The sequence below is a fragment of the Eubalaena glacialis genome, chromosome 7 (assembly GCF_028564815.1).
Source record: "Eubalaena glacialis isolate mEubGla1 chromosome 7, mEubGla1.1.hap2.+ XY, whole genome shotgun sequence".
NCBI lineage: Eukaryota > Metazoa > Chordata > Mammalia > Artiodactyla > Balaenidae > Eubalaena > Eubalaena glacialis.
The window spans coordinates 66690073-66700963 of record NC_083722.1 but is presented as its reverse complement, the minus strand read 5'-3'; positions in this window follow the sequence as shown (position 1 = coordinate 66700963).

Sequence of the window (10891 nt, the reverse complement as noted above, 5' to 3'; positions counted from 1 at the left end):
TAGTATCTCATTATGTTCTTTTTTTTTTAAATTAATTAATTAATTTATTTATTTATGGCTGTGTTGGGTCTTCGTTTCTGTGCAAGGGCTTTCTCTAGTTGAGGCAAGCGGGGGCCACTCTTCATCGCGGTGTGCGGGCCTTTCACTGTGGGGCCCTCTCTTGTTGCGGGGCACAGGCTCCAGATGCGCAGGCTCAGTAGTTGTGGCACACGGGCTTAGTTGCTCCGCGGCATGTGGGATCTTCCCAGACCAGGGCTCGAACCCGTGTCCCCTGCATTGGCAGGCAGATTCTCAACCACTGCGCCACCAGGGAAGCCCTCATTATGTTCTTAATTTGCATTTCCCTAATAACTAATGATGCCAAGCATCTTTTCATGTGCTTATTTGCCAGTGACATAGCTTTTTTGGTTAAGTGTCCATTCAAATCTTTGCCCATTTAAAAATGTTGGTCTTGGGACTTACCTGGTGGCGCAGCGGTTAAGAATCCGCCTGCCAATGCAGGGGACATGGGTTCAAGCCCTGGTCCAGGAAGATCCCACATGCCGCGGAGCAACTAAGCTCGTGCGCCACAACTACTGAGCCTGTGCTCTAGAGCCCGCGAGCCACAACTACTGAAGCCCGCGCACCTAGAGCCCGTGCTCCGCAGCAAGAGAAGCCACCGCAGTGAGAAGCCCGCACACCACAACGAAGAGTAGCCCCCGCTCACTGCAACTAGAGAAAGCCCGCACGCAGCAATGAAGACCCAACGCAGCCAAAAATAAATAAATAAATTCATAAAAAAAGTTTGTCTTTCTATAGTTGAGTTTTAAGAGTTCTTTATATATTCTAAATACAAGTCCTCTGTCAAACATATGTTTACAAATATTTTCTCCCAGTCTGTGACTTGCTTTTTCATTTTCCTACCAGTATCTTTTGAAGAGCAAAAGTTTTTTGTTTTGATTAGGTCCAATTTATTAATATTTTTCTTTTAAGGGATATTTTATAGGGTTATCAAGTTATCTATTTTTTCTAGAATTTTGATACTTTGTATCTTTCAAGTTTCTATGGTTTTTAACTTATTGTCATTAAATTGTTCATAACTTTTCCTTATCAACCTTTTAATATCAGTGAAATCTGTATGATGTCGCCTCTCTCATTCATAGTATTGGTAATCTTTTAATTTTTCTTTTTATTCTGCTCAGTCTTGCTAAAGGCTTACAAATTTTATTGATATTCTCAAAGAATCAGCTTTTGGTTTCATTGATTTTTCTCTATTGTTTTTCTGTTTTCTCTTCCTATTTCTACTGCTGTCCTGATCTATCATTTCCTTTTCATCTGCTTACTCGTGGTTTAATTTTTTTTTTTTAAGTTCCTCAAGGTAGAAGCTGAAGTCATCAGTTTGAAAACTTTCTTTTTAAAAAAACCTAGGCCTTTGGTGCTATAAATTTCCTTTTAAGTACTGTTAGTGACATCTCACAAGTTTAGTGTGTTGGGTTTTTGTTTTCATTCATTCATATTTTCTAATTTCCTTTTTGATCCATGAGTTATTTATAAATGTGTTATTTAGTTTTCAAAAATTGGGGGATTTTCCAGGTATGTTTCCATCATTGATTTCAGATTTAATTTCACTTTGGTGAGAGAACCTACTTTTAACTTGAATCATTTTAAGTTTATTAAGACTTATTTTATGCACCAAAATATTGTCTGTCTTGGTAAATGGTCCATGTTCATTTGAAAAAAATGAATATTCTACTATTTGGGGTATTCTTTAAATATCAGTTAGGTCAAGTTTGTTGTCTTCTATATTTTTACTTACATATTCAAGTCTCCTACATTTTCAGTGATTTTCTCTCCGCTTGTCTTATTAATTATTCAGAGGGAGGTTTGAAATCTCCCAGCCCCGTGTGAGCTCTGGGAACTATTCCCTCTAATCCTTTCAGGTGATTCTTTCTTTGGTCTCTGGGAGTTTCCTCATACACATACACTGATCGATATTCAACCAAAAATTTGAGGGGGACCCTATCCAGAGCTCTAGAACTCTCTCTTTTATTTTATTTTATTATTTTTCAAATTGAAGTATAGTTGATTTACAATGATTCAGGCATACAGCATAGTGACATATATATATATTTTTTCTTTTTTAGATTTTTTCCATTATAGGTTATTACAAGATATTGAATATAGTTCCCTGTGCTATACAGTAGGTCCTTGTTGTTTATCTATTTTATATATAGTAGAGTGTATCTGTTAATCCCAAATTCCCAATTTATCCTTTCCCCCCACTTCCCCTTTGGTAACCATAAGTTTGTTTTGTATGTCTGTGAGTCTATTTCTATTTTATAAATAAGTTCATTTGTATCATCTTTTTAAGATTCCACATGTAAGTATTAACATATAATATAATATTTGCCTTTCTCTGTCTGACTTACTTCACGTAGTACGATCATCTCTAGGTCCATCTGTGTTATTGCAAATGGAATCATTTCATTCTTTTTTATGGCTAGAACTCTCTCTTTTTGTTTGAGTTCTCTCCTTTCCAGTACTCTGCCCTTTGAACTCTGGCTGCTCTGGCTCCCCAAGACTTCCAGCTCTTTTTCTCAACTCAGGACTCTGCCTGGTTTCCTTTTCTGTTGGCCTAGAAACTCTCCATGAAGTAAGCTGGGGAAATTATAAACTCTACCTCATTTGTTTATTCTCTCTCAGGGATCACTGTGCATCATTAAGCATGCTCGATGTCTTAAAAACCATGGTTTCATATGCTTTGTTCAATTTTATAACTATTTCAGGCTAGAGGATAAATCCGGTCCCTGTTACTCTATTTGGGCTGGAGCAGAAATCCTGCCATCAACTCTTGACTTCATGACTTCTTCCACTCTTTCCTATTCTGACCCATTCTCTGCCCAGCAACTATCTTCTCTTTTTTAAAAATCTATTCAATTTTAAAATCTAATTACATCACTTCCTAGCTTAACAATCTTCAATGGCTTCCACTGCTCTAGAACAGAGACCAAAACCTCGAGCACAGCTCACACAGCACTGCACAGTACGTTTCATACTTACCTTTTTAGCCTTATTGAGCCCCAAATTGTCCTCTTGCTCTTTGACCTCTAGCCTCACTACTGTGGCCTCTGGTGCCTCAGGGTCTTTGCACATGCTATTTCTTTCTTTTTTTTTTTAAGATTTTTAGAAATTTCATGTAATGTCTGAAACATTTATATTAATATATTTCCATACAAATAAGCACATGCTATTTCTTCTGCCTGAAATGCTCTTCCCATCTCTCTCTCACCTCTAGTTAGATAACTCTCACATCCTCCTCAAAGAAGCCCTCCATGATTTCTCAAACCAGGGTATGTTTTCCTGCCATCCTTTCCCTGAACTCGCAGTTCTTTTATTCTACCTCACTTTTTCACTGATTTTATTATATACTTGCATGCTTATTTAATCAACATTGGACTTCTCTGCTAGATTTTAAGCTCCAGGAGATTGCAGATAGTGTCTGTGTTGTTCTTCATTGCAGCTACAGGATCTGGCACAGGGCTTCACACAGAGTGATGAGTTAGTGAATAAAGGAGGGAAAGTACAGCAGATGCTGTCATTGCCTACCCACATCCCCTCAACCTTCCCCACTCCCTTGTATAATGATGGATTCTTAAGGAACACACCTGGGATTCTCCATCTGAGGGCTTTCTCCATGAGTGCAGGGCAGGAGTTTCTGAGACTCCTAGAAACAGCTCCTGCAAAATGGATAGGAGGTGAAGGATAAAAGCCTCCATTCCTACCCCACTCAGGCAAGATGACAATGAGGCGGGGTTTGTGCAGTCTCCAGAGCTCCCCAGTGGGACTGAGACCCTGATTCCCACAGTGGTGGTATTAATTCCCCCTATATTAGCTTCCTTCCCTTCCTGTATCACATCTCCAGCCCTTGGCTGGAGCTTCCTGGTACAGCCTCTCAAATAAACTACTTTCTCTCAAATTCTTGTTTTGGGGGAAGCCAACTTAAGAGAATGATACAACAAATGAAAGTCATAGAGGAGTGAGAGATTCCTGTAGGTGGGGATGATCCAGATGGTATATGCAGCATCTGGTGTCTTCACTGGGCTTTGGAAGTCTGGCATTGGAGGAGGAACAAGGAGTGAGCTCTATGTGCAAACCCCAAGGGCAGGTGTGGGAAATGAGCAGCCTGTATTGGATTTCCTTCCCTGCCCCAGGAATGGAATGACTTTTCTGTTCCAACAAGCTATCTTTGTTTTGTTTTAAGAATTCTCCTCTCTCATCTTCAGGAATAATCTTCCTCTTCTGAACTGATGAATCTTCATATGCCAGTGAGATCATTTGCTCTTTAGGCCACACTGCTGACGTCAGCCTTATTACAATTTCTGCTTTTACAAAATGTCTGTTTCACAAGCCAGGATCAAGTTCTTGACAGAGGAACAAAATATGGGACAGAGCAAGTTCAAGAGCCTGGTCTTCATCCCCCCAAACTCAGGCCAAAGGCTGGCGATTTCTCCTGTGACGGCAATCTAATGAGAGCAGGGCAAACACAGGGTTTCTTTTTCCTCCAGAATGATTTAGAATGTCTTTCAGATGATTGCCCCCTTCTAGCTTGGCTATGAATCAGGTAGATTCAATCAGACTAGAAGAGTTTTTCCAAAATTAAAGGAAGCAAAGCCAGCAAGCCTTCAACCTTGTCTTCAAATGCCTTCTCTGAGGTTATGTAGTCTGAAAATACACATTGAAGATTCCCCCCCCAAACACTGATAAATACCCCCAAATGATATATTGCACAGAGTGTTTGCTGAATGAAGGAAATTGTTGAAGGATGGTGTTCCCCACGTAGAATTAGAGACCCAGAGCTCCTCTTAACTTCCGTGGGAGACTCCCAGCAGTGAGCAGCGCCGTTCCACATAGCGTCTGCGTGAAAGTCAACTTGCCTATAGCTGGGCCTCCACAAACCAACTACCGCCCTAATCAGCAGACATTCTCTTGCTAGAATTTGTGTGTGGTGCACAGTGGATTGTTTAGGTAGTTTGAAAAAAAAAAATAGCGTCTCCTTGGGCAACTAAGCAACTGAGCTCATCTGGGGCATCATCCAAGGCAGAGATGTTATCCATCTTGCTGTCTCTCTGAGGTTTCACCTGGATATAGTGCATTCTCTAGTCATGGTGCCTCTGGACAATCAACCAAAAAATGGTGAAGGCGGATGGAGATACACAGCAGAAACTAAGTCAGGGACTACCGACAACTCTGGAGTCTTGTGAAGGGCTGCCTCATTCAGAGGTTTCAATAGGTAGAGTCGATGGTAAGTGAAGTTGGTCATTCTTGCAGAATGAAAAGACACCCAGGGAGAAGTGAGATGGACCACAGGAAGAAAAAAATTAAAGATGAACACTTTCATTAATGGATCCTTCCCCCACTCTCTTTGCCTGTTCTCCTTAAGCACCTTGGGTTGGAACTCCCACCCCCCAACCTTGAAGGGCCAGCTGGAAAGGTACCTCCTTACTGGTTAATAGTTAACATGTACTGAACACTTACCATATGACAGACATTGGCCAATAGCTTCACAGCCTTATTCTATCTGATTTTCATGCTGCCATGTAAAAAGATAAAGAAAAGTGTCTTAAAATCTGGCAAGAGAATTCCTCTTATGAGAGGGACTGTCTTTTGAAAAGCAACTACATGAGGTGCTTGGTGAGGGTAGCAGATACAGAAGTCTGCACTCATCAGGATCTCACTCTGCCCTCACTCCAACCCCCTTCCACCAGGCTGTCCACACTGGAGATGGAGGAATACAAACTCCATCTCCCAGACTCTTTGCAACAAGGGATCCCTGGGACCAAGGCTCCACCAAGCAGATGCACCCTATAAAACGTGGAAGAAGGAAGAGAACGCCATGAGGTGGTACCCCTGCTGGGGGAAATGGTGGCAGAGGACTGCGGTTTCTCTATAGCTGGAAGAGTCAGTGGTAGCTTCCATCCCATGGCAGAGCAGCATGATCCCAGAGGTGGGGAGGCAGCTGCTCCCTCGGCAGTTCGGTTCTCAGACATTGCGGGAATTGTTCCTAGAAAACCAGTCTAGAGTCTGTTCCTCATCCATCCCAGTGAATCTCTGAGTCACCTAATATTCCTTAATAAATCCCATTCTGCGTCCTCTTAAGGGCTGCAGAGAAACATTTATGCTTCCCTCCCTACTTTACTACTTTGGCTGAGATGGAACCCCCAGCCACATTCCTGCTCCCTGTCTCTACCCACCTCCTCCTCGGGAAGAGAAGTTGCTAATCGGATGGTCAGAGCCTGACATTCACTGAGACATTGCACTTAGTGAAAATGCATGTCCATGAATCCTTTCCCGCTGTAAGAAACAGCTGTGGTGTGTAAGCACATGCACATATATAAGAACACATCTCCAGTATAAATTCCTAGCAGGGGGATTTCTGAGTCAAGAGGTAAGTGTATTTAAAATTTTTAATTTTGATAGCTATTTCTGAATTGTCCTCCAAAAAGTCTGCACCTCATGGCAGCCTACCCAATATCCATTCTCCCTTAGTCCCTTAATAATCAAAAAGCTACAATTTGGGGCCTCCCTTGTAGATGGGGTGGCCAGTGAGATGGAAGCAGAAGTTTTGAGTGAGACTTCCAGGAAAATCCTTTTTGCTTCCAGTCCTTTTTCCTCTTCCAAATGGTCTCTGTTGTGATGGCAGGAGCTGCAGCAGCCTTCTTGTAACCTTGAGGATGGACACTGTGCACTAAGGAGGGGGGAGCAGGGAGGCTAAATGAGTCTGGGTCCTTGAAAGCCCTGTTAGAGCTTTCAAACAGCTCTGGGCTGTTTCTCAGACCTGAGCAAACAAAGTCTTAATTGTTCTAAGCTACCGCAGGCAGCCCTCTGCTGCTAACAGCCCAAAGCAGTCCCTGACTTATTCACACTGATTTATATTCTCATCTGTAGTGTGTGACAGCACCTTTTCCCTCATACCGTCACCATCTACTAGGTATTACAACATTCCCTATTTTTTTAGCATTTAATTAATTTTTTATTGAGGTATAACTGGCATACAACATTGTATTAGTTTCATGTGTACAACATAATGATTCAGTATTTGTATATATTGTGAAATGACCACCACAATAAGTCTAGTTAATATGCCTATACATAGTTACAGAATTTTTTTTCTTATGATGAGAACTTTTAATATCTGTCTTAGCAACTTTCAAATATGCAATACAGTATTATTAACTAATCACCATGCTGTACATTACAGCCTCATGACTTATTTATTTTATAACTGAAAGTTTGTACCTTTTGACTCTATACACCCCTTTCGCCCACCTCCCACGCCCTAGCCTCTGGCAACCACCAATCTGTTCTCTGTGTCTATGAACTTGTTTCTTTTTTGGGGGGGCGACCTAGATTCCACATATAAGTGAGGTCATACAGTATTTGTCTTTCTCTGTCTCACTTATTTCACTTAGCCAATGTTCCCCGTTTTTAACCTCTAAGTTTCCAGCAAAATTATCCTCCAAGAAATTCAGGACATCGGGTGGGAGAAAGTGAAATAAACCACTGAGCTGGAGATTTCAGAAGCAGCCATGTTCAAGGGGTAACTGCAGCTATTTGCATAAATGAGCCAACAGAGGAAGACAAGCAAGTGACCCAGGACCGTCCTGTAGCAGGTGGGGCGGCCAGTTTGCCAGATTCTCAGTTAGGTATTCCCCACGTATGTGTACCAAAGGCACTGTTTTTTCTTTGTAACTGTGAGCATTTGCCACTAAAGGATGTGTCTTCTCTCTCACATTCAGAGTAAAATCTTTTTCTGGAAGCCTGCATGAGCAGGACAATTAAAATAACAGTCACTGACAGGAGCAAAAGGAAAAAGGCAGTGTTGGGGGAGAGGAGATGAAAGAATGGGATGATTTTGAATTATGCAAATTTTACATATTCCTCCAAAACTTAAAGTTTATTAAAGGCAATCGTTTGAGCTTCAGTTTCAAGACACTAATGTGTCTTTTATAATTATCCCTCTTCCTAGGTAGCATTTAATTATCTATACAAGTCAGTGTGTAGTGGGGGAGACTCCCCAAAGCTGTGATTATACCTCCTGCTTATCTGCGGGGAGTGCTCCCTGTGGGAGGAGAAGTGGAATGTCCCCATGGCAAACAGGCTTGGAGAGCCCAAATACTAGCAAAATGTCTTAACATGCCATCAGTGAGCTGGGCAAATATAACCTAAAAACATACACTAGGGGAGGTTTACGAAAATTATATTTCCTCAAAAGTAATTACTAAAATTTTAAAAACATATTTTTTTTAATGAATGGTTAAGTTTTTTTTTTTACATATAAGTTTATTTATTTATTTATTTTTGGCTGCATTGGGTCTTCATTGCTGTGCATGGGCTTTTTCTCTAGTTGCGGAGAGCAGGGACCACTCTTCATTGTGGTGCCCGGGCCTCTCACTGCAGTGGCCTCTCTTGTTGTGGAGCACAGGCTCTAGGTGCACGGGCTTCAGTAGTTGTGGCACGCAGGCTCAGTAGTTGTGGCTCGCAGGCCCCAGAGTGCAGGCTCAGCAGTTGTGGTGCACAGGCCCAGTTGCTCTGCGGCATGTGGAATCCTCCCAGCCCAAGGCTCGAACATGTGTCCCTCTGCATTGGCAGGTGGATTCTTAACCACTGCGCCACCAGGGAAGTCCTAAAAGCATATTTTTACAGCCATTGAAAACCTCATTCCGCTTCCATAGCCAGAGAAACCAGCCCGGCATTAACGGCTGGGTAGAAGGGCTCTTGTTCTCTGCCTCTTCTCTTAATCCAGCTCTCCGGGGCCTTGCCCTGGCCTTGTTTTCTGATCTGGGCACAGATTCCATTGAGATTATTTGGCTTCCTGTTTAGCCATTTGCTTTGAGCATGCAGATTCCTTTTAAAGATCCTAATACGGTAGATGCGTGGGTTTCAAACTGAGTACAGTAGAGCTATAACAGGTTGCTGGAGTTTCTCCCTTAATTTAACAAATATGTATTTTTTTTAGTCATATTTTTGGGGACCACCCTGAATCAGGACAGTAGAGGCAAGGTTGGAAGAGGATGAGGGGGAGGATAAACATGGCAGGAATTTACGCAACTTGGTGGTGAGGAGAGAGAAGGTGAAAGTGACTTGGAGGTTTCAGGGCCCGGGAGAGTGTGGAGAGGCTGGGATGGAGTCACACCAAGCTGGGTTCCATCTCCCTCCATTTGCTAGGTACTTGCCCCTGGGCAAAATGTTTACTGATTCTTAGCCTTTCTCATCTATAAACTGGGGACAAATATAATCTACTAGGAAACCATAAACAAGATGAAAAGACAACCCTCAGAAAGGGAGAAAATATTTGCAAATGAAGCAACTGACAAAGGATTAATCTCCAAGATTTACAAGCAGCTCATGCAGCTCAATAACAAAAAAACAAACAACCCAATCCAAAAATGAGCAGAAGACCTAAACAGACATTTCTCCAAAGAAGACATACAGATTGCCAACAAACACATGAAAAGATGCTCAACATCACTAATTATTAGAGAAATGCAAATCAAAACTACAATGACGTATCACCTCACAGCAGTCAGAATGGCCATCATCAAAAAAATCTAGAAACAATAAATGCTGGAGAGGGTGTGGAGAAAAGGCAACCCTCCTGCACTGTTAGTGGGAATGTAAATTGATACAGCCACTATGGAGAACAGTATGGAGGTTCCTTAAAAAACTAAAAATAGAACTACCATACGACCCAGCAATCCCACTACTGGACATATACCCTGAGAAAACCATAATTCAAAAAAAGTCATGTACCACAATGTTCATTGCAGCACTATTTACAATAGCCAGGACATGGAAGCAACCTAAGTGTCCATTGACAGATGAATGGATAAAGAAGATGTGGCACATATATACAATGGAATATTACTCAGCCATAAAAAGGAATGAAATTGAGTTATTTGTAATGAGGTGGATGGACCTAGAGTCTGTCATACAGAGTGAAGTAAGTCAGAAAGAGAACAACAAATGCTAACTCATATATATGGAATCTAAAAAAACGGTACTGGGATTTCCCTGGTGGCACAGCAGTTGGGAATCCACCTGCCAATGCAGGGGACACGGGTTCGATCCCTGGTCTGGGAAGATCCCACATGCCGCAGAGCAACTAAGCCCATGTGCCACAACTACTGAGCCTGTGCTCTAGAGCCTGCGTGCCACAACTACTGAAGCCTGTGCAACTAGAGCCCGTGCTCAGCAACAAGAGAAGCCATCACAGTGAGAAGCCTGTGCGCCGCAACAAAGAGTAGCCCCACTCGCTGCAACTAGAGAAAGCCTGTGCGTAGCAACGAAGACCCAATGCAGCCCCCCCAAAATAAATAAATAAATAAATAAATAAATTTATTTTTTAAAAAACGGTACTGATGAACATAGTGGTAGGGCAGGAATAAGGACGCAGACGTAGAGAATGGACTTGAGGACACGGGAGGAGGGGAAGCTGGGACGAAGTGAGAGAGTGGAATGGACATATATACTCTACCAAATGTAAAATAGATAGCTAGTGGGAAGCTGCTGCATAGCACAGGGAGATCAGCTCGATGCTGTGTGACGACCTAGAGGGGTGGGATAGGGAGGGTGGGAGGGAGACACAAGAGGGTGGAGATATGGGGATATATGTATACATATAGGTGACTCACTTTGTTGTACAGCAGAACCTAACACAACATTGTAAAGCAATTATAATCCAATAAAGATGTAAAAAATATATATAATCTACCGCATGAGGTTGTTGTGAAGATTAAATGAGAGCATTTCCATCTAAAGCCAAGCAAATAATAGGTACTGAACAGATGGTATCTCTGATTATCATTATGGCAGCCAGCCTCCAAGAGGGTCTTCAAAGATCCTTGTCGCTTGG